Source organism: Balaenoptera borealis (genome assembly GCF_965194805.1).
Source record: "Balaenoptera borealis genome assembly, chromosome: 4".
In the NCBI taxonomy this organism is placed as follows: Eukaryota; Metazoa; Chordata; class Mammalia; order Artiodactyla; family Balaenopteridae; genus Balaenoptera; species Balaenoptera borealis.
Window position 1 is genome coordinate 11401544 of NC_138861.1, and position 26166 is coordinate 11427709.

Genomic DNA, 26166 nt, shown 5'->3' on the forward strand with positions numbered 1-26166 from the left:
CGCGGCCCCTTCGCAGAGCTTCAGATTCTCCCTCTCTTCCACTTTTGCCTCTGCCAATGCACTTGGACTCGACGCACTCATGAGGATGGGCTGAGTGCAAAGCCAAGTCAGCACGACAGGATACGGCTTCCCCTAAAATGAACACTCAGCAACGGGCCAGCACTGGGTGTGCGCGCGTTAATGCAAGAGTATGCGTGCGTGGTAACCCGCGGCCTCAGTTGGCCGGGCGCCGTGCTCTCAGCCATCCACGCCCCGCCCCAGTTTAACTCCTCCCCCCGCCCCAGTTTAACTCCTCCCCCTCCCCCCTCCCCCCAACCCCGCTCCTATAAAAGCTGCGCTCGCCGCCGCCCTCCTCAGTCAGGGAGCGCGGCCTAGCCGGGAGGTGGCTCTCTCGTCCCCCACTCAGTCACACTCCGCGCACTCACACACTTGGAAGCGCCTCCCCACGTCCCTCCCCTGCCCTCCTCTTGCTCCGCTCTTCCCTCTCTCACCACGAACTGTCGCCGACCGACGGCCAGTCCGCGTCTCGCCCTCTCCCTGTCTCCACAACATGCCTGCCTGGGAAGCGGTGGCTCAGGCAGAGCAGCTCTGCTGGCGCAGGCAGGAGCAGCAGGATTATTAAATAACGCAGCTCGACTCCGTGCAGCTGGGAGTGGAGAGAAGGAGCCCAGCGGCCAAGCAGGGGAGGGAGGGCAGAGCAGGGGGGCCGGGAAAGACAAGCCCCGCGCTCCGAAGACAGAAATCCCCGCGTGCCCGGGAGAAGCCTAACAAGCGCCGCGGAGCCCTCCAGGTAGTAACGCCGCCGGTGCCCCCGCGCCCGGAGGGTCGCGCTTCGCGTCGCCGCGGCACTGGCGCTGGCCTCCGGCGGACGCGCGAGGACCGCCCGGCGGCTGGCCGCGCCGTGCCCGGGCCGCCCCGGAGCAGCCCGCGCGCAGGCCAGGGGCGCCGGCCGTGGGCCCGGCGTGCGCGGCGCGGAGACCTGGCCTCGCGGGCGGGCTGGGAGGGAGGCGGACGGGCTCGCTTCGCCGCCGGCGCGCGACTCCTCGCGTGCTGCGTGGCCTTTTCCTCCGCGCTCTTGAGCGCTCGGCTCCCCGCGGCCGCCACTCCGGGGCGATGCGGCGCGCGGCCGGCCGAGAAGGCAAGAGTTGGCGCAGGCTGTTGGCCGCTCCCCTCCGTCGCCGCTCGCTTCCCGCAGGTAGGGGCGGCCGGGCAGCGCTGACGCCGGGGGCTGCGGGCGCCCGGGCGGGGGCGGCGGCGGGGGAGGGGGAAGAGGAGGGAGGGGGAAGAGGAGGGAGGGGGCGGGGAGCCGCAGTGCCCGAGCCTGGACGGCCTCTCGCCTCCACCCGCTCGTTCTCCGGCGCTGGCTTCCTGGGTTGGGGGCGAGACGCTCCCCAGGGGCGGCAGGAACAGCAGCGACTTAGCGTGAACAAATTGCTTTGTGGTGGCGTGTCGAGGGCTCCGGGGAGGGGTGTGTGTGTGTGTGTGTGTTTTCGCGCTCCTGACTAATCAAAGCGTTGGTTCCCCGGGAAAGGCAATCAGTCCCGATCTGAAACCGCAGGTGTCCCCGTGCCCCGCCTCCCCCCACCTTTTGGCATGTGTCCCAGGACTCGTACACGCAGTGCCATCAGGGGCAGGTGTCGAGATGGGGTGACGGAGGGATTTGTGAATGGTGCTGCTCTGCGCGTGCAGGCTGAGTCTTGCTGATGTAGAGGAGGAGGTATCCAGAGTGAGAAGAAAGGCTATTTATGGCAAAGAGTTGTGAAATTTCTGCGGGTTTCCTTCCGTGGTTCCTGAGCTGCTCTCTCGCCCTCTCGCCTCCTCTCTCTCTCTCTGTTCCTCTCTCCCATCTCTCCCCTTTTCTTTTTCAGAATTAGAAGCAATTTTGCTTTCCATTTCCCCTCCCCACCGTGGGACATTGAATAGGAGGTGAAGGAAGTCAGAAAATCACTTGTCATTTTACAGGTAGAAAAAAAATGCTTCTTAGAAGTTACTGATCTCTTGCCCTTTAATGTTTGCATGTACTTATTCTCCACTCCTCCTACCTCTTCAGGCCACCAATAACAACACCTACAGACAGAAAGTACCTACTTGGTTTCAGCAGCTTTCATGTCTAATATCTTTACAGTTGGATACCTTCCCAGTGATATGTAACACGTATCCTCCATTTCTACCCCTAAGAAAGGCTATTAAAAATAATGCCCACACATTTTACCATAAAGCTGGTTTTATTAAAAGCCTTGGGGAAGAAAGAGAAGCAGACACCTAGGTGAGTTTATATCGAGTATTACTGATGAGAATTAGAACTAGCTATTAAGAAAAGACCTAAAATACTATTAATCTATTAATCTAGTCTGCAACATAATTAATTTGTTTCGGTTTCTTTTTCTCTTTGCTTTATGACAGGCAAAAATTCCAAAGACATGACTTGAAGCTTGGAGATGCCTTAGGACAGTGTCTGCCAACTATGCTTTAGCAACTTTATGTTTGTTCTTAAAAGTAGCAACCTGTGTTTTCGTAGAACCGATGACAGGGTTGTGACGGAGAGAGTAGGACAGTGTCCTTATTATTTTAAATTGGGATATTTTTAAGCCCTGCCAACAACAATGTTTTTAAAGCATTGAAATTCCATATTGCAACCACCGGTTCAGTAATTTCACGGAGAAGAAAGAGAAGTAGACTGACCAACTTATTGTCAGAGTGATTTGTCTTCATTTGGTATTAATTAAGGAGCTCCTTATTTTGATCAAAACATGCCAACTGTTGTTGTTGTTTTTTTCCAGTGCGAAAGTAGCTTTCCTTAACAGTCCTGTTTATTTGGAAGACAAAGCAGTGTTAAGGATTTGTTATTTTGATTTGGTTAGATTCATGTTGGTTTAAAATACGTTTTTAGCATTGGAGCATGTGCAGTTTTTATACGTCACATTAAAACTTGAACTGGGCGCCGCGCTCTGAGGGCTGTTACCTTCACTTTCCTGAATCATTGGAATGTAGAAAAAATGGGGAATTTTAAAATGTGCTTGATGAATTATTTTATTGCAGTCATTAAAAGTTACATTTATGAATACTTCTTTGACACCATCAGAGAATCAGCAACTGTTTATTATTTTAATGATGAATTTTTTACTGTAGAATGTTAATTTATATCAAACTTGTGAAGTAGAAAATGAAAAAAATATTATATTTTATAGATATTGAACTCCTTATTGCATTTTATCACATAGTGTTCATAGTAAAGGGCCTGTCATGTGCAAGATACTATCTAGGTACTGTGGAGGAACATAAGACTTACTTGCTTCCTGCCCTTCAGGAGCTTACTCTCCAGTTGGGGGCAAGTCTGATGCGCATGGTTGAACAGAGTTAACAGCCCTTGGCAATAAGAGATTGCATGTCTAATGAAGACTGCAGGAGTTCAGAGCATGACAATAACGTTTCATACTGGATTTTGTCTGAAAAGACTTCCGGGGTAGGTAAGACTTGCTTGGTTTTGATCTTAAAGGATAAATAGGATTAGTGGCTTGTGGATGAGAATATAAGGTATAAGATGTAAGTCTCCTGGGATTGTAGAAAAGAACAAAAGATATAAGAAAGATAAGTTTGTTTTGAAATAGATTTTGATATTGCAAAGTGGTTGAATTTGTTGTGCAAAGTGCAGGTGAGTCTGTTTTTGATGAACAACATTCTGTACGCTGCATTCTTGGAATTGTCAATATTTCTGTACCTCAGAAGACAAATTTTTTATTTTATCTTGCCTTTCAATGAAAAATGTGCTTTATATGCATTTATAGAGAATAATTACTCTAAATATTTAAATATACCGCATCACACTAAAGTATTGCATTTCGTATTAATAACAAGGTGGCACGTACATGAAGTGAGGTGTTTGAGTTACATCCTTAGCCAGCCCTCCTTAGATTTGCTCTAAAGGAAAGAGTATGAGATATGTAAAAGAACAACTGTATTCATAGTGAGCAGTCATTGAATGCTTAATATTTTATGCGTATAAAATGTGTAACTCATTAATATATTTTCTATAATATTTTTATTTTAAAGTTATTAGAATGCATCTGCATAATAGTTACTCTGTCCTTACATTATTTTCCATGAATATATAGCTATGATGTAGGGCCTATGGGGAACAATTTTAGAATTGCAGTGACAGTTTTAAAGATGTTTTAATTGTCTTCTGGTAAATAGATTGTATTACTAATAAGAGCATGCTCTGTCCCTGAGCATTTTGAACTTAGTTATTTGCTCTTTGTATATATATTTGTTTATATCTATAAAAACAAACACAAAACTGTTTAAAATGCATTTACCCATTTTAAGACCACAAGGGGAAAGAAAGATCTGAATTGACATTGAGCCTGTCTATTCAATATGACACCTGAGAAATATGGTGACAATAAGGAAATAGTACAAATATTAGATATCACTTTCAATAAATAACAGAGTAGAATTACTTTCAGATTAGTTGAATTAAAAGATTTGCATATATATTTTGTCAACAGTGAATAGATAAGAGATATTACAGAAGTGAAAATCCTATTAAATCACCTATTTCATATTCATGCAGGAATGGGATGATTTCCAGTGTAGTCAAAGTACAGACCAGTATATCTGTTAATTGGTCTCTTTTGAGTTTGGTTTTGGACTATATGTCACAGGTGTATCACTTTGATAATCTCTCCTACTGTATGACTGACAGCTTCTGCATGATTTCCTTACTGGATAGTGACAAAATCTATTTGCTTTATATTGAGGACGTATGCTTCTATCAGCAATATTATCTTCACTATGCGAGAGTGTCAGTTAACAATAAAACATGAAGTCTGCGGTGGGAGAAGCAGTGAGAAAAGATGAGGAGATTGATGAAAGACACTAACAAAAGAAGCATACTTCAATATGTAGCTTAAACTAAATATAAAAATGTAAAGCTGACCAGTCTAAGCTGCAGTTGATACAGTACCAGCATATTGCTATCAGTTCTCACTTTAAAATGACTGTATTTCATTTTAAGCTGTTTTCATATGTGGGCTAAACAAAATGGCAAAAAAAAAAAGTGGTGGTTGAAAATGTTTACTAGGGTCTGTGGTATTACAATAAAAATACCCATTTCTGCTTAGGTCTTTGACAGATAAAGTTTGTTGTTTGGCCAAATTCCTGGCCCTATACTTAGATTAACTTAAAATGTACTTTTTCGTTTTGCGTTATTTACACTGTACTAACAATTTTGAAATTTTAATTAAACTTATTAAAATATTTGAACACTGTAACTGTGTTCTGATACCAAATGAAATCTAAACGTCATTTATAAGGAAACATTTTATTACCTAATGGCAAATTCTTAACCTAGAGCAGTAGTTCTCAAAATGTGGTTCCCTGAGCCGTAGCACCAGTGAACTCGTTAAAATACAATTCCACTGAATGATTGAATCAGAAACTCTGCGGTAGGGTCCCCTACGTGATTCTCACACACTCTAAAGTTTGAGAACCACTGACCTAGAATATTTTATACTGAAACTTGAAGACTGTTTTCTACCTATTTTGTATCTAAATACTTTCCTCAATTGGTAGAGATAACAAAGCTTTAACTATTTAGACCTAGAAAATATTACCTTCTCCATCAGAAGAATTACATCTTAATTAAAAAACAAAAACAAAAATGACTTTCTAATTCCCGTGCACATATTTGTTGTTGATTGGGGAAGCAATACATAAGTGTGGAATTTAACTGGACAGTAATGGCCTCAGACTGACCTTATTGGTAGTCATTTATAAGGCAAAAAATATGCACAGTGTACAAAGGTTGACCATTTTTTGTTTAGTTTTGTTGACTCGTGATATTTTTCGTCCTGGCATTTTTAATCATCTTCTCTGTGTAAGACTACAGTTATTTTAGCTGCTCAACAATAGTTTCACCAGTGTGGAATGTTCTCTCAAATGTTCTTACTACTAAAATAAATTTTAGACCACATCTGTACATCCTTCAAGATTAAAGATAATGTGTTCAAATCCTGTATCTCTCTTAGTATCCTTCTCCCTCACTTCGTCCTCCCTTTCCCCCCACTCCCCCCACCCCTGCCTTTCAGATATGAGCTCAATCATCCCTTCCCTAAGGAAACCTTCCTTGGCCTCCTTTGCTACATTAGTTGCCCTGTTATATATTGTTTTAGTTCCATGTTCTTCTACCTTGTGGTACTCATTGCAGTTTAATTTTATGTGTATTTGTGTGATTGGTTCAGAATCATCAGGATTTAACGGTGGCCAACACGTAAATAAATGTTGGTTGAATAACTGTCTGCCTTCATTCTAAGGGTATTTTATGTTTTTCCAAAGACTGACGCTTTAAAAAATATTTTAAAATAAAGGGAGTCCTAGAATATATGTAAACACGGGCGTTGTTTTTCTTTATTTTTTGCAAATGATGAGATGTTTATTAACAGCAGCAGCAATGGCTGTAACATGCTGAACATGTCTTCCATGTTAAGCACTTTATATATGTTATGCCATGCAATTCTCATAACATTATAAAGTTTTGTGTGTATTTTAGAGATGAGGAAACCGACACTCTGTTCTGTGCTCTGCCAAAGCTACTGACACCAAACATTGATTTTTTTTTTTTTTACAATGATGAAGAAATTATGAAACCAGTGGACAGAAAACATGAAGGAGTGTATTTTCTTCTTATTCCTGATTTGACTCAGGGCCCAGCAATATCTGTGCGTTACGCACCGTGTTGCCACTATCTTCAGCAGTGCTCTTGTTGCTTCTTGGATGATTGGAAGAAGTGATGGAGGACTTGTAAGGGTGATGCTCCCGTCTTCTTATTGCTCTTTTCAGTACTGATATTTTTTACCCTCAGTGCCACTCAATCACAATTCTTTTACCCCAGCTGGTCAGAATCTCCCAACTTATTAGTGGAAATTTAAGATGTAACCAAGTATAATTTTAAGAATGAGTGCCTTTATGCAGAGAATATTAGATATTCTTCATATTTGGAGATATGCAGCTTATCTTCTGGAAAAGTTCACACAGAGCTTTGAGAACCTTGCTCAAGCAAAGTTGACCTTAGGTGCAGTCTATTAATTCAGCTGTCTCCCATGAGGAAAAAAAAATTGCATGATCATATCAGTTTAGTTTCTTTTGGCTTTTAATCTTCAACTTATTTATTTAAATGTGGGTTTAGTCAGTGTTCAAATGTTTGAAGCAAAGGGCATATTTAAAAATATTTAAATATTCTAATTCTGTAGAAGTCCATGGACAGTTAAATTTGGTTATTCTGAAGCCCTCTGCTAGACTAATGGACAAAGTTATATATTCTGTAATGTGTTTAAATCAGTCAGTAACATGAATAGAAGTAGATGCCTAATATCAAAAGGAAAAAAATTGGTGTTTCACTAAGTGTGTCTCTTAGGTGAGCGATTTTGTAGATTTTGTCAGAATCTGTTCTCTGTTGCTGGAATCGTTTAATCTTTAACTGGAACCTTAACCATGCCCCTGATTTAGGACCAATCCTTCTGTGTAGCGGGAAGATTGACTGGCTTCTCACCCAACACTTTGGGACTTAACATCAAGCCACCCTTGCTGTCCAGCTCTAATGTTATAATGTATTTATAGTAATGCCTCTTTCTTGTAACCGAAACTGATTTCTCACCTAATGTTTTCCCCTGCATCTTGATAACTTACTCGATATCATCGTTTCTCATCGCATTTGAGCAAGGCCTTTCTTTTCTTTTGACAGAGCCTTCTTTATTTCTTTGAGGACTTGGACCACGCCTCTGAGACCACTTCACTTCCTGAGCCCTTTCATCTGCCAGCAGATCCCCCCACCCCCGGCTGCCCCTAGTAATTACTTCCCTGGCTCTCATTTCCAGCTCTTAGAGGTGTGCTTCATTTCCAGGGCTCACTCTTGGACCTCCATGATGCCACACACTTCTGGCATATTGCCCCACCCCCAGATACACAGGTTGGTTGGACTTTTTGGAAGTACTTACAGCTAGGGTTGTATAGTGCTTTTCAGACTACAGGGCAAGTCTAATTCCAGGTTCTGACCATCACCAGACTGCCTCATTTTGCTACATGTTACCTTCCCTTATCTGGCTGTGCCCCACTGTAGAGCTACCTCATTCATCATCATTGACAGCAAACATTTTGTAAATGCTTATTATGAATAAGTCAGTCTGTTTCAAGAAGAGTGTACCTCCTGTGGTTCCTATGGTTCCTTAACAGCTTAATCCACGTAAATGGAATACAGATTCTTCCATGTCTTGTTTGATTCTTTAGTGTTTGCCTGTTTCTCTTATTCTAAGTCAGTTGTTTATTTCAAGATGATCTGACTCTTCTCCATTCTCTTGTGTAACCTTATTTGAATATGATATGTTTGGAATGTCAAACAGCTGAAGAAACGTACTTCAGACTGTGTGCTGCCTTCTCTGATTTTCCCCATTTGTTAATGCAACCTAGAGGTATTCCTTTGTTCAGGATGTGTTTTGTTAAGCCAGGTGTACTACCTTAAATCAACTTTTTGGGAGTCTTAGTGGTACACCTTCCTCATCAACCAAATTCAGACTGGCATGTCATATTTCTTACGTATCTGTTCACTGCAATGAACTCTTTCCTAGAAAGTTAAATACGATGATTCTGTTAGTGAGTTGTTATCGTTGTGTGTTTGGCTTTTTTGTTTTTTGTTTGGTTTTGGCAGTAGCAGCAAATGATACATCATAAACTGATGTAAGGTTTACAGATAAAATCAAAACAAATGTAAAAACATGACAGAAATAAATGCAGATGTAGGCTTTGACATTCTAGGTAATTCTTCCTCAAGTATTTTTGTTTGTTTGATTGTTTTTTGTTATTTATAGGTATACAGATTACCAGAACATTAAGTCATTAAGTCAGAATATATGCAATGTGTTTAGTGAGTACTCTTTTCTAACACACAGTATTCTTTAGGACATCCAGAAAAAGCTTGAAAGGGAAAAGACATCAGATGAGAAGGTTAAGAAAAGGAAAAACATACCTCTAAACCATACCTCTAAATAAAACTCAAATTCAGTATTAGAAATGCAGACTAAGAGTAACTTATTTCAGGTAAAGTTCCAAAGTATCTTATTGATAACAAAACCAATGGGTCTGTACACCAGGATTCCTAAATTTTCAAAGGAATGTTACCTACTGGGCAGATAGCTCAAGAATAGTTATTTGACTTTGTTTTCAATTTTTAATACTATATTCATGTGCAAACAGACCCAAGAAAACTAAACGTATTCACTAATAAGTGAGTTACTTAAAAGTTAGAATGTACCTCTTATAGCAGTAATTTTAAACATAAAGTATGGATTTCTAAACAGGGCCATCAAAAAATCATTACAGATTTGTACACAGCAAACATATAAACTTATAGCAACATTATGGTTAAAATTAACTTTGAGGGATAGTTCCTACAGTGTACCTCAAGATGTAAATATGGTGGTATTGGGAGATATCTTCTTCAACAACACCAGTCAACCTTTTGAAAGAATGAAGGGCCCTGCAGTGGGAGGGTCTAAGCTGATCAGAGGGAGAGTGTAATATGAAGCATCCCAGGGGGAAATCGTGACGGTGCCAGGTCCAAGTGCTGCTCAAAACACTGAAGGGATGAAGACACTATAGCATTAACTATCTAGTGAAGAGCAGGAAGGAATTGCCTCCCAGGATATTTCTGAGGAACATCAGGTTCATTGGATGATGACACACAAAACGTAGCCCCAGAAGTCTAATGCAGGAAATGATTGGATGATATATTTTAAAAGCCAAAGAGTTTGAATTTGAATATAAGATAGATTGGTGAATTTGAAGTTCTGGAGCTCCTTCAGCCCCCCTTCCAATCTGCTAGACCTCAGTCTCTCCAGTCACCTTTGAGGCAAGGGAGCTATCCAGGGTACTAGACTCTTGCCAAAATCCTCTCTTGCAAAACTGTGCAAAATACTTTGTTGTTTTTGTTTTTGCTAATCATAGAGCCTGACATTGCAGATGCTGCATCATTCACTTGGAATGACTAACCTTCCATCATTTAGCTTATTCCAGTGGGTCCTTCAAGGCTCAATTCAAATGTAAAATTCAAGGGTGCTTACCTCAACCCCATGTAAGAAACCTATTCTGAGTTTCAGTAACAGTGTGTGTATATATCATTATCAAATCTCCATTTAAAGTATCATAATTCACTGCTTGCTTGTGCTTCATGCCCACTGGATTGTGAACTTAATGAGGGCAGGTGTTTTGTGCTGTATTCTCTTTTTCAAGCAGCTCATCTAACTCTGTGATGTGAAGATGCTCAGTAACTGATAAATGAATGAATACTGCTTAAGAGTGACTTGAATATTGTACATCTTATGTGAACTCTTCCCAGTGCTAATCACACCTAGGCTCACTTTGAATACTGCCCTCCATGGCTTTTTCATGGACTGAAAATGTGTTCTTAACTTGGAACCAAGTAACCTAAAATGGCCACAAGTCTTGAAAAAAGTGAAAGGAATGGAGGAACTATGGCATACGTACCATGGGCGCTAGGGGAAAGCAACGTTTAAGGAAAGTAGTAGCATAGGCTGATGTGGAGATTGGGGGCCAGAGGACTGTCTGGCTTGTCATGTCCTCAAACAAGCATCCTGAACATCCACTCCATATTCAGTTTCTAAGGCTTCTGGAACGTGGGATCTCCTCTCAGTTCCTATAGCCCAGATACACATTTTGAAATGTTTGCAAATCTTAGGCCATGTGAGGCTGGTAGGATTCTTTGAGAAAACAAATATTACTAGTACCTGTGTATATATTGATTAATGAAACATACGGTTTCTGTCCTCCTGAAGCTTACAGTCTAGTTCCCAATTGAAAGTGCCCACATTATCCATGGTACTTGGTGAGAATGGAACTTGGTAGACTTTTCTCTGTCTTCTTATAGCCACATTAGTGACTTCCTGGACTGCCGTAAAAGTAAGTGTGCTTGTTTGCAGTACTCCACCCTCACACATGTCATTGCTCTGAATGTTCAGTGTGGCAATAAGTGACAATGTCATCATAGAAAAACTCTTTTGTTTACATGGAAGTCATCCTGTCACTGGTGTGGTATTGACTTACTGATCACTTTTACATATGTAGGTAAATTGTGTACCTGTCTATATCTTCCCTTATCGGGACAGTGCAAGAATAGTTTAGGTACCACAATTTTCCTTTTGGTCAAAAATTCTCTGTATTTCAAGTGCATGAACCATAGAAAATGGTTGTGGGGCCTTTTCATGGGGCATATTTTCACTTTATAATTCTGCTTTTCACGTTTTTGAAGTATAACTACTATCTATCCTGTACATCATGCTGTTTCTCTTTCCTGTTTTGATTTTTTTCTTTTACCTATTGCCAGCAGGAATGTTTCAATTATGAAGCATAAAAAGAAAAGCTATAGTTTTTAGTGATTTTTACCCCTTGGGAAAGCTAGTTATATAACTCAGAGAAAAATATGGAGTTGGAATAACTTAGATGTAAAAGAAAGAATTTTAAAAAGTGCTAAAATATGAATAAAGCAAAAGTTTTCTATAACCATCTTAAATAAACTCAAAGTTTGGAAAACTGATAATTCTTTTACTAAGTATTTAGAATTATGCCAAATAATATCATCATTAATTTTAGAGATTAAAAATTGCTAGTCATTTTCTTTTTTTTTTGAATTTTTGAATTTTATTTATTTTTTTATACAGCAGGTTCTTATAAGTTATCCATTTTATACATATTAGTGTATATATGTCAATCCCAATCTCCCAATTGCTAGTCATTTTCTAATAGTACTAGAGATGAAAGACTCCTATAAAAACTGTGGTTTGGTTGCAGCTATTTGCCTACTCACTCTTACTATTTACCTTCAGAGCTCGCTAAAAAGTGCTTATGGACAAGAGTGCCAGATCCTGCTGTTCTTCAGCATATCGGACCAGGTGAAGAAATTGAAGCACAGAGAAGTTAAGTAACTTGACCAATATAGAAATCTGTTAAATGAAGAACCAGGATTCAAACCAGAGGGCAGACAGCAGAAGCAAGAAGAACTACAATCCTGGAGCCTGTGGAACAAAAACCACATTCACAGAAAGATAGACAAGATGAAAAGGCATAGGGCTATGTACCAGATGAAGGAACAAGATAAAACCCCAGAAAAACAACTAAATGAAATGGAGATAGGCCATCTTCCAGAAAAAGAATTCATAATAATGATAATGAAGATGATCCAGGACCTCGGAAAAAGAATGGAGGCAAAGATCGAGAAGATGCAAGAAATGTTTAACAAAGATCTAGAAGAATTAAGGAACAAACAAACAGAGATGAACAATACAGTAACTGAAATAAAAACTACACTAGAAGGAGTCAATAGCAGAATAAATGAGGCAGAAGAATGGATAAGTGACGTGGAAGACAGAATGGTGGAATTCACTGCTGCAGAACAGAATAAAGAAAAAAGAATGAAAAGAAATGAAGACAGCCTAAGAGACCTCTGGGACAACATTAAATGCAACAACATTTGCATTATAGGGGTCCCAGAAGGAGGAGAGAGAAAGGACCCGAGAAAATATTTGAAGAGATTATAGTCAAAAACTTCCCTAACATGGGAAAGGAAATATCCACCCAAATCCAGGAAGTGCAGAGAGTCCCATACAGGATAAACCCAAGGAGAAACACACAGAGACACATAGTAATCAAATTGGCAAATATTAAAGACAAAGAAAAATTACTGAAAGCTGCAAGGGAAAAATGACAACATACAAGGGAACTCCTATAAGGTTAACAGCTGATTTCTCAGCAGAAACTGTACAAGCCAGAAGGGAGTGGCATGATATACTTAAAGAGATGAAAGGGAAGAAACTACAACCAAGATTACTCTACCCAGCAAGGATCTCATTCAGATTTGATGGAGAAATCAAAAGCTTTATAGACAAGCAAAAGCTAAGAGAATTCAGCACCACCAAACCAGCTCTACAACAAACGCTAAAAGAACTTCTCTAAGTGGGAAACACAAGAACAGAAAAGGACCGACAAAAACCCAAAACAATTAAGAAAATGGTCATAGGAACATACATATCAGTAATTACCTTAAACGTGAATGTATTAAATGCTCCAACCCAAAGACACAGGCTTGCTGAATGGATACAAAAACAAGACCCATATATATGCTGTCTACAAGAGACCCACTTCAGACCTAGGGACACATACATATTGAAAGTGAGGGGATGGAAAAAGATATTCCATGCAAATGGAAATCAAAAGAAAGCTGGAGTAACACTACGCATATAAGATAAAATAGACCTTAAAATAAAGACTATTACAAGAGATAAAGAAGGACACTACATAATGATCAAGGGATCAATCCAAGAAGAAGATATAACAATTATAAATATATATGCACCCAACATAGGAGCACCTCAATACATAAGGCAAATGCTAACAACCATGAAGGCGAAAATCGGCAGTAACACAATCATAGTGGGGGACTTTAACATCTCACGTACACCAATGGACAGATCATCCAAACAGAAAATTAATAAGGAAACACAAGCTTTAAATGACACAATAGACCAGATAGATGTAACTGATATTTATAGGACATTCCATCCAAAAACAGCAGATTCCACTTTCTTCTCAAGTGCACACGGAACATTCTCCAGGATAGATCACATCTTGGGTCACAAATCAAGCCTCAGTACATTTAAGAAAATTGAAATCATATCAAGTATCTTTTCTGACTACAGTGCTATGAGATTAGAAATCAATTACAGGGAAAAAAATGTGAAAAACACAAACGCATGGAGGCTAAACAATATGTTACTAAATAACCAGGAGATCACTGAAGAAATCAAAGAGGAAATGAAAAAATACCTAGAGACAAATGACAATGAAAACAAAAAGATCCAAAACCTATGGGATGCAGCAAAAGCAGTTCTAAGAGGGAAGTTTATAGCTCTACAAGCTGACCTCAAGAAACAAGAAAAATCTCAAATAAACAATCTAATCTTACACCTAAAGGAACTAGAGAAAGAAGAACAAACAAAACCCAAAGTTAGCAGAAGGAAAGAAATCATAAAGATCAGAGCAGAAATAAAAAGAAACAAAGAAAACAGTAGCAAAGATCAATAAAACTAAAAGCTGGTTCTTTGAGAAGATAAACAAAATTGATAAACCATTAGCCAGACTCATCAAGAAAAAGAGGGAGAGGACCCAAATCATTAAAGTTAGAAATGAAAAAGGAGAAGTACAACAGACTCTGCAGAAATAGAAAGCATCTTAAGAGACTACTACAAGCAACTCCATGCCAATAAAATGGACAACCTGGAAGAAATGGACAAATTCTTAGAAAGGTATAACCTTCCAAGACTGAACCAGGAAGAAATAGAAAATATGAACAGACCAATCACAAGTAATGAAATTGAAACTGTGATTAAAAATCTTCCAACAAACAAAAGTGTAGGACCAGATGGCTTCACAGGTGAATTCTATCAAACATTTAGAGAAGAGCTAACACCCATCCTTCTCAAACTCTTCCAAAAAATTGCTGAGGAAGGAAAACTCCCAGACTCATTCTATGAGGCCACCATCACCCTGATACCAAGACCAGACAAAGATACTACAAAAACAGAAATCTTACAGACCAATATCACTGATGAATATAGATGCAAAAATCCTCAACAAAATACTAGCAAACAGAATCCAACAGCACATTAAAAGGATCATACACCATGATCAAGTGGGATTTCTCCCAGAGATGCAAGGATTCTTCAATATATGCAAATCAATCAATGTGATACACTATGTTAACAAATTGAAGAATAAAAACCATATGATCATCTCAATAGATGCAGAAAAAGCTTTTGACAAAATTCAACACCCATTTATGATAAAAACTCTCCAGAAAGTGAGCATAGAGGGAACCTACCTCAACATAATAAAGGCCATATATGACAAACCCACAGCAAACCTCATTCTCAATGGTGAAAAACTGAAAGCATTTCCTCTAAGATCAGGAACAAGACAAGGATGTCCACTCTCACCACTATTATTCAACATAGTTTTGGGAGTCCTAGCCATGGCAATCAGAGAAAAAGAAATAAAAGGAATACAAATTGGAAAAGAAGAAGTAAAACTGTCACTGTTTGCAGATGACATGATACTATACATAGAGAATCCTAAAAATGCCACCAGAAAACTACAAGAGCTAATTAATGAATTTGGTAAAGTTGCAGGATACAAAATTAATGCACAGAAATCTCTTGCATTCCTATACACTAATGATGAAAAATCTGAAAGAGAAATTAAGGAAATGCTCCCATTTACCATTGCAACAAAAAGAATAAAATACCCAGGAATAAACCTACCTAGGGAGACAAAAGACCTGTATGCAGAAAAGTATAAGACACTGATGAAAGAAATTGAACATGATACCAACAGATGGTGAGATATACCATGTTCTTGAATTGGAAGAATCAATATTGTGAAAATGACCATACTACCCAAAGCAATCTACAGATTCAATGCAATCCCTATCAAATTACCAATGGCATTTTTTACAGAACTAGAACAAAAAATCTTAAAACTTGTATGGAGACACAAAAGACCCTGAATAGCCAAAGCAGTCTTGAGGGAAAAAAATGGAGCTGGAGGAATCAGACTCCCTGACTTCAGACTACACTACAAAGCTACAGTAATGAAGACAGTATGGTACTGGCACAAAAACAGAAATATAGATCAATGGAACAGGATAGAAAGCCCAGAGATAAACCTACGCACCTATGGTCAACTAATCTATGACAAAGGAGGCAAGGATATACAATGGAGAAAAGACAGTCTCTTCAGTAAGTGGTGCTGGGAAAACTGTACAGCTACATGTAAAAGAATGAAATTAGAACACTCCCTAACACCATATACAAAAATAAACTCAAAATGGATTAGAGACCTAAATGTAAGACCGGACACTATAAAACTCTTAGAGGAAAACATAGGAAGAACACTCTTTGACATAAATCACAGGAAGATCTTTTTTACACCTCCTAGAGTAATGGAAGTAAAAACAAAAATAAACAAATGGGACCTAATGAAACTTCAAGGCTTTTGCACAGCAAAGGAAACCATAAACAACACGAAAAGAGAAAATATTTGCAAATGAATCATTGGACAAAGGCTTAATCTCCAAAATATATAAACAGCTCATGCAGCTCAATATTAAAAAAACAAACAACCCAATCCAAAAACGGGCAGAAGACCTAAATAGACATTTCTCCAAAGAAGACATACAGATGGCCAAGAGGCACACGAAATCTGCTCAACATCACTAATTATTAGAGAAATGCAAATCAAAACTACAATGAGGTATATCACCTCACACCAGTTAGAATGGGCATCATCAGAAAATCTACAAACAACAAATGCTGGAGAGGGTGTGGAGAAAATGGAACCCTCTTGCACTGTTGGTGGGAATGTACATTGACACAGCCACTCTGGAGAGCAGTATGGAAGTTCCTTAAAGAACTAAAAATAGAATTACCATATGACCCAACAGTCCCACTACTGGGCATATACCCAGAGAAAACCATAATTCAAAAAGACACATGCACCCCAATGTTCATTGCAGCACTGTTTACAATGGCCAGGTCATGGAAGCAACCTAAATGCCCAGCGACAGACGAATGGATAAAGAAGATGTGGTCCATATATACAATGGAATATTACTCAGCCATAAAAAGGAACGAACTTGGGTCAGTTGTAGAGACGTGGATGGATCTAGAGACTGTCATACAGAGTGAAGTAAGTCAAAGAGAAAAACAAATATCGTATATTAATGCATATATGTGGAACCTAGAAAATGGTACCGATGAACCAGTTTGCAGAGCAGAAATTGAGACACAGATGTAGAGAACAAACGTATGGACACCAAGGGGGGAAAGTGGCAGGGGGTAGTGGTGGTGGTGTGATGAATTGGGCGATTGGGATTGACATGTATACACGGATGTGTATAAAATGGATGACTAATATGAAAAAAATAAAAATAAAAAATAAACCAAAAAAACCCAAACTATGGTTTAATCCATCTAAAAGAAAAGTTGCCTTAAAACTCTCAAGAGTACATATGATGTGTGCTCACAGTTTAGGTGTTTTATAATGTAACTGTTAGGAGAAAGAGGTGAATTTTAGGAATCACGTGAATCATTTGTGTTGTGTAAGCATAGCCCTAGGACTCCTCAGCTTTCAGTCAAACCTTGGACTCCTTAGGGACCAAAAGTGATGATTGCCTCTGGTTTAGACTATGGTCATGAAAAGATGAGGGCCTGCTGTGATTACATTCTTCTTTTCTTCTTCACCATAATAAAGTAATGCAGTTTACACCCCCAAACCAAAACCGGTTTAAGTGCCTGTACCAATATCACTGAATTAACATTTTTTGACATTGTTTGACATTAAGTCAAAACTTGGATCAATCTTTGTTAAATATGTATATGTACAAACATACACATGTATATAGTAATGTGGTTTCTTATAATGGGATTTGTCTTACAAAATTTTTTCCTAATAATGCAGGTGTTTTTTAGTCTTTTTTTTTTTTTTTTTGAGGGGAACACGTGAATCAGTTAGTGCTCTTCAGAAAAACAGAACCTATTGTGTATATATCCATATCACCCGTCTACAAGAAGATTCATTTTAAGGAATTAGTTTGTGTGATTGTGGCGGCTGGCAAATCTGAAATCTGTAGGGCAACCCAGCAGGCTGGAAGCTCAGGCAGTATTTCTGTGTTACAGTGTGAGGCGGAATTCCTTCATCTCCAGGAAATTTCAGTTTTTGCGTTTAGGCCTTCAACTGATTCAGTGAGACCCACCCACGTTATTGAAGGTGATCTGCTTTACTTAATGTCAGAAGATTATAGACATTAATCATGTTTACAAAATACTTTTCACAGTAACATCTAGATTAGTGTCTGACCAAACAGTTGGGCACCATAGCTAAGCCAAAATTTCACATACCATTTAACCATCACAGAGGGTGAGGGATAATATGCTAACAAGCCCTTTCTAGTTTACATGGTAAGTTTGTGTATACATTTTTTTTCCTTTGGCCAGATATACTTTAGCGTTGGTCATTTATTCGTATTTGTAGGCATAGGTCGTCATTCATCTGTTCCTTATACGTTTTGTAATCATTTATTAAGCATGCACTTTTTACAAGAGACAATACTAGGCAACTGATTAACTCCAAAAAGTGAATGACAGAGGCTAAATCTTCTAAGTGTTTTAATTCTAGTGGAAGAGCCATAAGGATAATAGATGACTGTATGATAAGTAAATCTGCAGAGTAGAAATGTGTGTTCTTCAATCATGTCAATTAAATGTCATTTCCCTCATGAGCAATCAAAAAATAATTCATGGCAATGGTTAATGTGCCAAGTGACTATGCTTATTAGTTTAAGGACGACTCATATGTAAAATTGAATTATGAAAGTATGCTTGCCCACTGCAGGTCAACTTCATTTAGACAGTGTTGGCCATGCATGCATTCAGTTTAGCACATTAAAAGATTTGTATTTGTATTCAGCTTATGCAAAGGTGATTCAGTATATACTCAAACAGGTCTGACAAGTGGGCTGTCATGTTTTATTGATAATCTTGTACTTTATATAGCATAGAGCAATAAATATTTTTCTTACAGCCTCCAAATGGTTGTTTGCTCATAGCACTTTCTCCTTCCAAAACTACATTTTATTTCTATTTTATTATTCAATGAATGTGAACTTGTCTGCCTGGCTTTTGAGGCCCTCTGTAAACTCGCCACACTTTACTAAGCCAAGCATAGATCTTCCACTTTGTTAAGGTCACGTAACTTAGAACACTCTCACATACGCAGCATATGCATTTAATCCTTTCTGTTTATGCCCGTCTCAGCTGTCAGTACAGGCCGGTTTCCATGAAACCCTCCATGACGGCTCTAACCCGCCTAGGGAGTTTCCTTTGCTGCACTCTGCATTGCGAGCAATACCTAGTTGGCACCAGACAATTAAGTACAGTCTGTTCTGCTATAATGCATTTTTCTGTAAAGTGAATTAGCTCCTACAGGATTGGTAAATAGGGGAATTACGTTAGTAAAATGTGGAAGCTGGTTCATGTGTGATTTCTCCCCAGCATAATATTTAGCTTTACCAGGTAATTATAGCTGCACGCAAAGTATACTAATACGGGCAAATGCAAAATACAATAGAGGAATACCCTTTTCACCTAACTACTTTCACCTTTTGTATAAAACAGGAAAAAGTTTATGTATTTCCTGTATTATTTCTTTTTTTTAATTAAAGGTTTTACATGTCTTTTTAGGCATACAGCGTTTTTATAAAAATTGTTTTGGTTTTGTTTAGAACTTTGTGTTATAAATACATAGATTTTTGAGTGTTTCTGCAAAGCCCTAATTTTGGGGTATAAGCTCTGTGGTATTTATTGTCCAGTTTTTCAGAATGAAAGAACACATATGTTGCAATAGCAGGAATTGAGAAAATTTACTTCGAATCACTCAATATTTATTGAGCATCCACTCTGTGCCAGACACTAGTGTTGATGTTGGATGTATGAAAAATGAACAAGGCTTACTTTTGAGTACTTAGGATACTAAGCCAAATTCCTGTATGATGGTGGTTCTTTTGCTTACTTAGCTCAGTGTACTAGGACAAAGAGAGAATATAAGAAGTAACTGTGACATTTGTGTGTGTTCCTCATACTGCCTGGAATGCTCTCTCATTCATGCTTTCTTATTTATTTATTTATTTATTTATTTTTTGGCTGTGTTGGGTCTTCGTTTCTGTGCGAGGGCTTTCTCCAGTTGCGGCGAGCGGGGGCCACTCTTCATCGCGGTGCGCGGGCCTCTCACTATCGCGGCCTCTCTTGTTGCGGAGCACAGGCTCCAGACGCGCAGGCTCAGTAATTGTGGCTCACGGGCCCAGTTGCTCCGCGGCATGTGGGATCTTCCCAGACCAGGGCTCGAACCCGCGTCCCCTGCATTGGCAGGCAGATTCTCAACCACTGTGCCACCAGGGAAGCCCCTCATTCATTCTTTCTTTAGCCCATTTCTTCCCAAGCTTCATCTCTCAATTCGAACATCTTTTCTTTATACTATTTTAATCTCACATGGCATGAGGTACCTTTCTTTTATAGCACTTAAGGTAGCTGTTATTTTCAATTCTTTGTGATATTATTTAGATAATATTTTTCTTAGACTGCTCCATGAGAACAGAGATCATGTTTATTTATTCCCATTGTTGTATTCTCATTTTCTGGCAAGTAGGTAAACAAACACAAACACACACAACAGGTATTAATATATATAGTAAGTGTAATACATATTATATAGACATGTATAGCAGGTATTCATTCACTAATTTTTTATTTGTGTGAATGGATTTCTTTATTTTTTAACTACTGAACTTTAAATATTCTTCCAGGAATGAATAATTTTTTTTCTATCCATGTCACTTTTGTATCACCACATTTCCTGGTAGTGTATGAATTTGTTGAAATTTTTGGCTTATATTTTTATTTCATACATTTTAATTAAATATATTATAGAAAGAAAAATATTTTAGGCCTCAGAATTTCTTATGTTTATATCTTCTAGAAATTGCAAAATGTTTTAAAAACTGCACAGAGCTTGGAGAAGCTTAGAGAAGTATAGAACAGTATTTTTATTATTTATTTTTTTACTTAGTATTTGAGTGAGAAGGATGACTTGAACAAGGCCCTTAAAGTAAAAATCTAAAAGACGTAATCGACAGTTTTGGAGGAAAATATTGATATTTTTAATGAAAGTTAAGAATATCTGAACATCAAAGGGCACCATAAGTTAACAGACAAATCACAGACAAGTAGAAAATATTTGCAAGGAATATAACTAGTTAAGTACCCAAGAGTAGTATGATCAACTATCCAATAGAAAAATAATAGAGTAAAAGATATATACTGGCAGGTTCTTCACATTATGCTTTTTCTCATGTTTAAATTGAACAGATGAAAAGAATATGATCTTTACATCATCTTTTTCGTCCTAAAATCATCTGTCCTACAGTACTTATTGCTTCTGATTTTGTCTGGAAAAACAGTTACCATCATGTTGTAAGTTTGGTCCACCAGCTTTTACTTGGTTCAAGGAATAGAGCACAAAAGAGCTGTGAGTTAAATAATAAAAGACAGGTGGGGATTGGAAGATTAATTTACTATTGATAATTCTGTTAACTTTCAACTGTTATTGACGTTGGCTAAGATAAATCAGTGTACCTTTATATTAGCCAATTTTGATGTGACCAGAGAATGTTCATAAAATACCTTAATAGTTGATGATTATTTATCCAAATGGTGATGTATCTATTAGAACAGCATGCTTTTGAAGATATTACACTAGAAGATGATCAGTTTTCCTTAACTTGAAGATGTGGCACTGCTTTGGCCAGTCTCTGACTTTTGCCGAGTCAGCATCAATGCTGCTATTAATCTCTGAAAAAACACACAGATAACTTCCCTTTTAAGACAATATGATATCCTTAAAAAAGTATTTTTAATATAGGATTAACCATTCATTTTCATGATTTTAATAATTTATTAAGTTAAACCACAGTGTTTCTTTTGATTGTCTTCAGGCTACTACTTGTATTTTGGTTTGTTTATTTATTTACTGGTTTATTGATTTATTTATTTACTATTTAATTTATTTACTTTCAGAACTTTGTCTACAAACTTATAAACTTAACGGTTATTGAGTATCTTTTATGTGCAAGACACAGTGCTAAGTGCTCAACTTCATGCTCTCATTTTATTCTTAAGACAAATCAATGAGATAGGTAGTTTTTAATTTCCATTTTTGGTTGTAAAAATTGAGGCATAGAAAAATCAGACAATTTGTCAGTGACTGCATAGCTTGTGTGTGATGGAATAACTTATTTCATCTCATCTATGTAGCTGCTTATTATATCAAATAAAGCATTCCATTATAAAAATTCTTTTACAAACCAGAGGTTATTTCTGGCTTATTAAAATATGCACCTAGTACCCATAGATGTACAAGTAATGTTGACAATGATCAAGCACCTAAGAGGCTAATATAAATTATTCTGAAAAAATAACTTTATTAAATATATGCCTCAAAACCACTAGTATTTGACGAAATCAGTGTACTGGAAGCAAGAGGCTTAAAGTCCTAAAAAAAGGCCATGCCATTGGGTATACTAATGTGATTTCATTAAAAGAAAAATAGTACTGCATATGATTGTGAACTTATGTAGGTTAGAATGTGAGTAATTTTGAGCAAGATAACTTATTAGAAGATTGTTTCAAGAGTGAATTTTAGTAACTTTTTAAGTTACAGGCACCTTTTGGGAGTTGAGGAAACTAAATAGGTCCTTTTTTCCCCCCAAATAAGCATGTGTGCATAAACAAAAAAAATAGTGTTGTAAGTTCTAGTAGTTTGTAGATTGCCTAGAGTGTCCATGGATTTACTTAGAAAAACTCAGTACTAGTCTCTTGAAAATATTCAATCAGAAAAAAATAATAATTATGTAAAAATCTTTTGCATTGTTAGTATACTTGGGTCGACAATGTAGTAAAAAAAAAAGTGCACAAAGGAATGCATATTCTATAGAAAATGTAGATTTTATAGTGCAGGGTTGGTACAGATTTGCTCCTGACACTGGAGCAAAGGACATTTTGATCAGAGAGAATCAGAGGAAGGGATCTATCTGCCTGCAGTAGCAAGCACAACCACAGCGTTCCTCAGGAGAAGTTTTAGTCTGTAAACTGCTTTCCCAAACTCTATCTCATTTGAGCCTCACTGGACAGTTATTTTGATTTCCTGTGATCTCACTGTTAATTCATGCTTCTGGCTTTAGCTGAACTATTCTTTCCTCTATCACCTTCCCTTGTGCTATCAAGCTGAACCTCTAACCCGAACTCATCTGTACATCTGCTTTCCATAGGGTGTAGGAATACTGTATTTCGATTTCTGGAGTCATTTTTCTGGATGCTTTGTTTTACAAGTAGGTCACATCCTTAATAAAAGATGTGAGTAGTAAAATATATTTTAGAATGTAAAAGGTATTTTGATTTTGGAAAAACTTTATGTTTCTTGTGGCACCTATTTCAGAAATCCAGTAATATTTTTAAAAATTTATTTATTTATTTATGTTTGGCTGCATTGGGTCTTCATTGCTGCGTGTGGGCTTTTCTCTAGTTGCAGCGAGCGGGGGCTGTTCTTTGTTGCGGTGCATGGGCTTCACACTGTGGTGGCTTCTCTCGTTGGGGAGCACGGGCTCTAGGCGTGCAGGCTTCAGTAGCTGTGGCATGTAGGCTCAGTAGTTGTGGCTCATGGGCTCTAGAGTGCAGGCTCAGTAGTTGTGGCGCACGGGCTTAGTTTTTCCGCGGCATGTGGAATCTTCCCAGACCAGGGCTCGAACCCATGTCCCCTGCATTGGCAGGCAGATTCTTAACCACCGTGCCACCAGGGAAGTCCAGAAATCCAGTAATATTTATAATAGCAGGTAATAGCCAATACTGATATCATTTTTAGGATATACCAGCCACTGGTATGTATGTTACACATATTAACTCATTTAGTCCCCACAATAACCTGATGGACTGGTGGTAATTTTCTTGTTTTACAGATGAGGATTTTGAGGCTTAGAGATGTTAAGTAAATAACCCAAGTTCACACAGAACATAGTAGAGCAGGAGCCAATCTATGAGGTAGGGCCCAGAATCCATGCTCTTAAACTCTTCACTGTATAGACGTGGAACCTAGCTATAGTTTTCTTCATGAACATTTGCATATTTCGTTCTAGTGAAGAGAAGCCTTTTGGTAGCCCTTTCAAAAATAGTGGAAGTCTGACATTGGTGAAATTGTCTACTTCTTTTTCATTGCTAATTAAAGAATATAGTTGACTCCAGTACATATTGGAGGTAGTGCTATTAACCCAGCATCAACTGGGAAATAAGTTAGAGTAGCTGGACGAGTAGATTTCAAGGCAAACAATGAATGATTCTTAAAAAAATGTGTTCACCTTTGGGAGAAGGAAGTAACTGATATTAGAAATAAACTTATGAATAACTTTGTCCTCTGTACGACAGTTTTAGAGAAAAGTGTTCATAGTGATCAAACCATGAAATTTTAGATAATTTTTTAAAATCAGAACTACGCTTGTTCTTAGCTGAAAATTTTATTATTACAAACCTGTTGATCTTGAAGTTATTTAGAACTTTGCTTAAAATATTTAGTGACACAGGAAAAATAGAAACATGCAATAAAGGGGAAAATATTTTTCAGATTCAAGTTGTGTTTATTATTCTTAAAATCAAACACCTTATGGTTTTTTAACTTTTTAAAATTTTAAAATTTAAAAAATTTTTAAATTAAAAAATATTTTTCTGTTTTATTTTATTTTTAACATTTTTATTGGAGTATAATTGCTTTACAGTGGTGTGTTAGTTTCTGCTTTATAACAAAGTGAATCAGTTATACATATACATATATCCCCATATCTCTTCCCTCTTGCGTCTCCCTCCCTCCCACCCTCCCTATCCCACCCACGTCTTACGTTTTTCAGGGTAAAATAATTAGAAACTTTATAGATAGTATAATATCATAAGAAAGTCTGAAATCATCAGTGTTTATGCTGACTTTCTGAGCCATGTTCAATTTTTCAGAGGAATAAAAATCAGTATTAATTAGTCTGTGTTTTAAATTTGTTTTTCTGTTCTTTTTGAATAGGTTTCCCATAGTAATGTCAATCGCAAATGTGGGGAAAATGGGGGGTTTCACACATTTCTAATAAGTTATTGCCTGGTCATTGGTGGGGACAAGTTTTCAAACCTGCCTCTTGCCACTTTAAATGAAAGAGATGCATGATTTGTTACCAGTTATGTATGTGTAGAAACTCACCTTTTTCAAAAAAAGATCATTACTAGCTTGTGAAGTGTTCTGAACATAAAAACATTTATTTGTACTTGTACCTCATGCATCTTCATCACCCCTGTCAGTGTCCTGAATATAATCATCAGTATGTTGTTAAAACCAGTTCTGACCACCATGATCTTTTTATGTATAGGACATTGTAATTATTAAAAAGAAAGACCGATATCTTACTAAGTAAGCCATGTTTTACTCAATCTAAATACCTTTATAGAAAACACATGTGACGTAGCGTGTAGGTTTAGTGTTTATACATATGACTTTAATAACTTGTCTATTTAAGGATCTACATAATTATTCAGTGAACGAATATATATGTATACACATATATATACAATATTTCTCATCATTTTAGCATTATTTTATTGTTTTGTGGTTGGGGTTTATTTAAAGTACCATCATTAAAGTCTTATTGAATGGATTATTTTTTTTCTCTCCCTCATAAAAATAAAGCATTTGATTCAATAAAAGGTTCCACAACCATGCTCTGGGTTGACAAAGACTTGCTTGGTTGATTAGCATGAATGAGAATATGAAAGATTTAAAGCAAAGCTGTCAAAGCAATTAGAACTAAAGTCCTCCTATCGCTGAATAATGAAAACCGTGCCTGGGACACTTACAAATGTATCTAAGAAAATTGTTACTTATGCAAAATGAAATGATAGTGAAAAAAAGAAATGGAATAATAAAAGCCAAAAGAGGTAAAATTGTCCAGGTAGCGTTTTAATATATTCTTACTACTATATTTTAGAATTATTAAAAAACATGATACAGGGTTTCTGCAAAAAGGTATATTTATAATGTTCAATTCAGGAATTGCTTATTTAGATGCAATATGTTCAATATCTAATTGTTAGAAAATGTTTAATTTTAACACGATTCTATAGGATTTATAAAATCTACCATTTGGAATTTTTTTCTTACAGCTTAACATTTAAATCAGTCATTTAAAATGGAATACATATATTCAAGCTACAAAAGAGATTAATAGGAATTTAATATTTAGTATATACTTTTCTCTTAATGCTTTTCAATTTTAATAATCTAGAATACATTAATAGAGTTTCAGGATATTTCGTGTGGTTAAGAAGAGTCATGGTGCAAAGAATACAACTGGAGAGAATACTTAGATAATCATTTTATATTTTATTAAAACAATTGCTCCTAGGAGATAATTACATA

The 26166-nt window shown here is 37.6% G+C and overlaps 1 protein-coding gene and 1 long non-coding RNA gene across 12 annotated transcripts in view; one reads left to right on the forward strand and one right to left on the reverse strand.

The window, feature by feature from the left end:
- LOC309628612 overlaps positions 1–585 on the reverse strand; it is a 136084-nt gene extending 135499 nt beyond the window's left edge. Inside the window, exon 1 of one of the 2 annotated variants that reach the window (XR_014244580.1) lies at positions 492–585. This is a non-coding gene — a long non-coding RNA (uncharacterized lncRNA). Of the gene's footprint in view, positions 128–491 lie in introns of those variants that run through there. The other variant, XR_014244581.1, reaches the window with a different exon arrangement.
- Positions 353–26166, forward strand: part of CCSER1 (coiled-coil serine rich protein 1) — a 1297084-nt gene continuing 1271270 nt past the window's right edge. For all 10 annotated transcript variants that reach the window (XM_082391649.1, XM_082391651.1, XM_082391652.1 and 7 more), the window contains exon 1: positions 353–790. The gene's annotated coding sequence lies outside the window, so the exon portion shown is untranslated. The remainder of the gene's footprint in view (positions 791–26166) is intronic.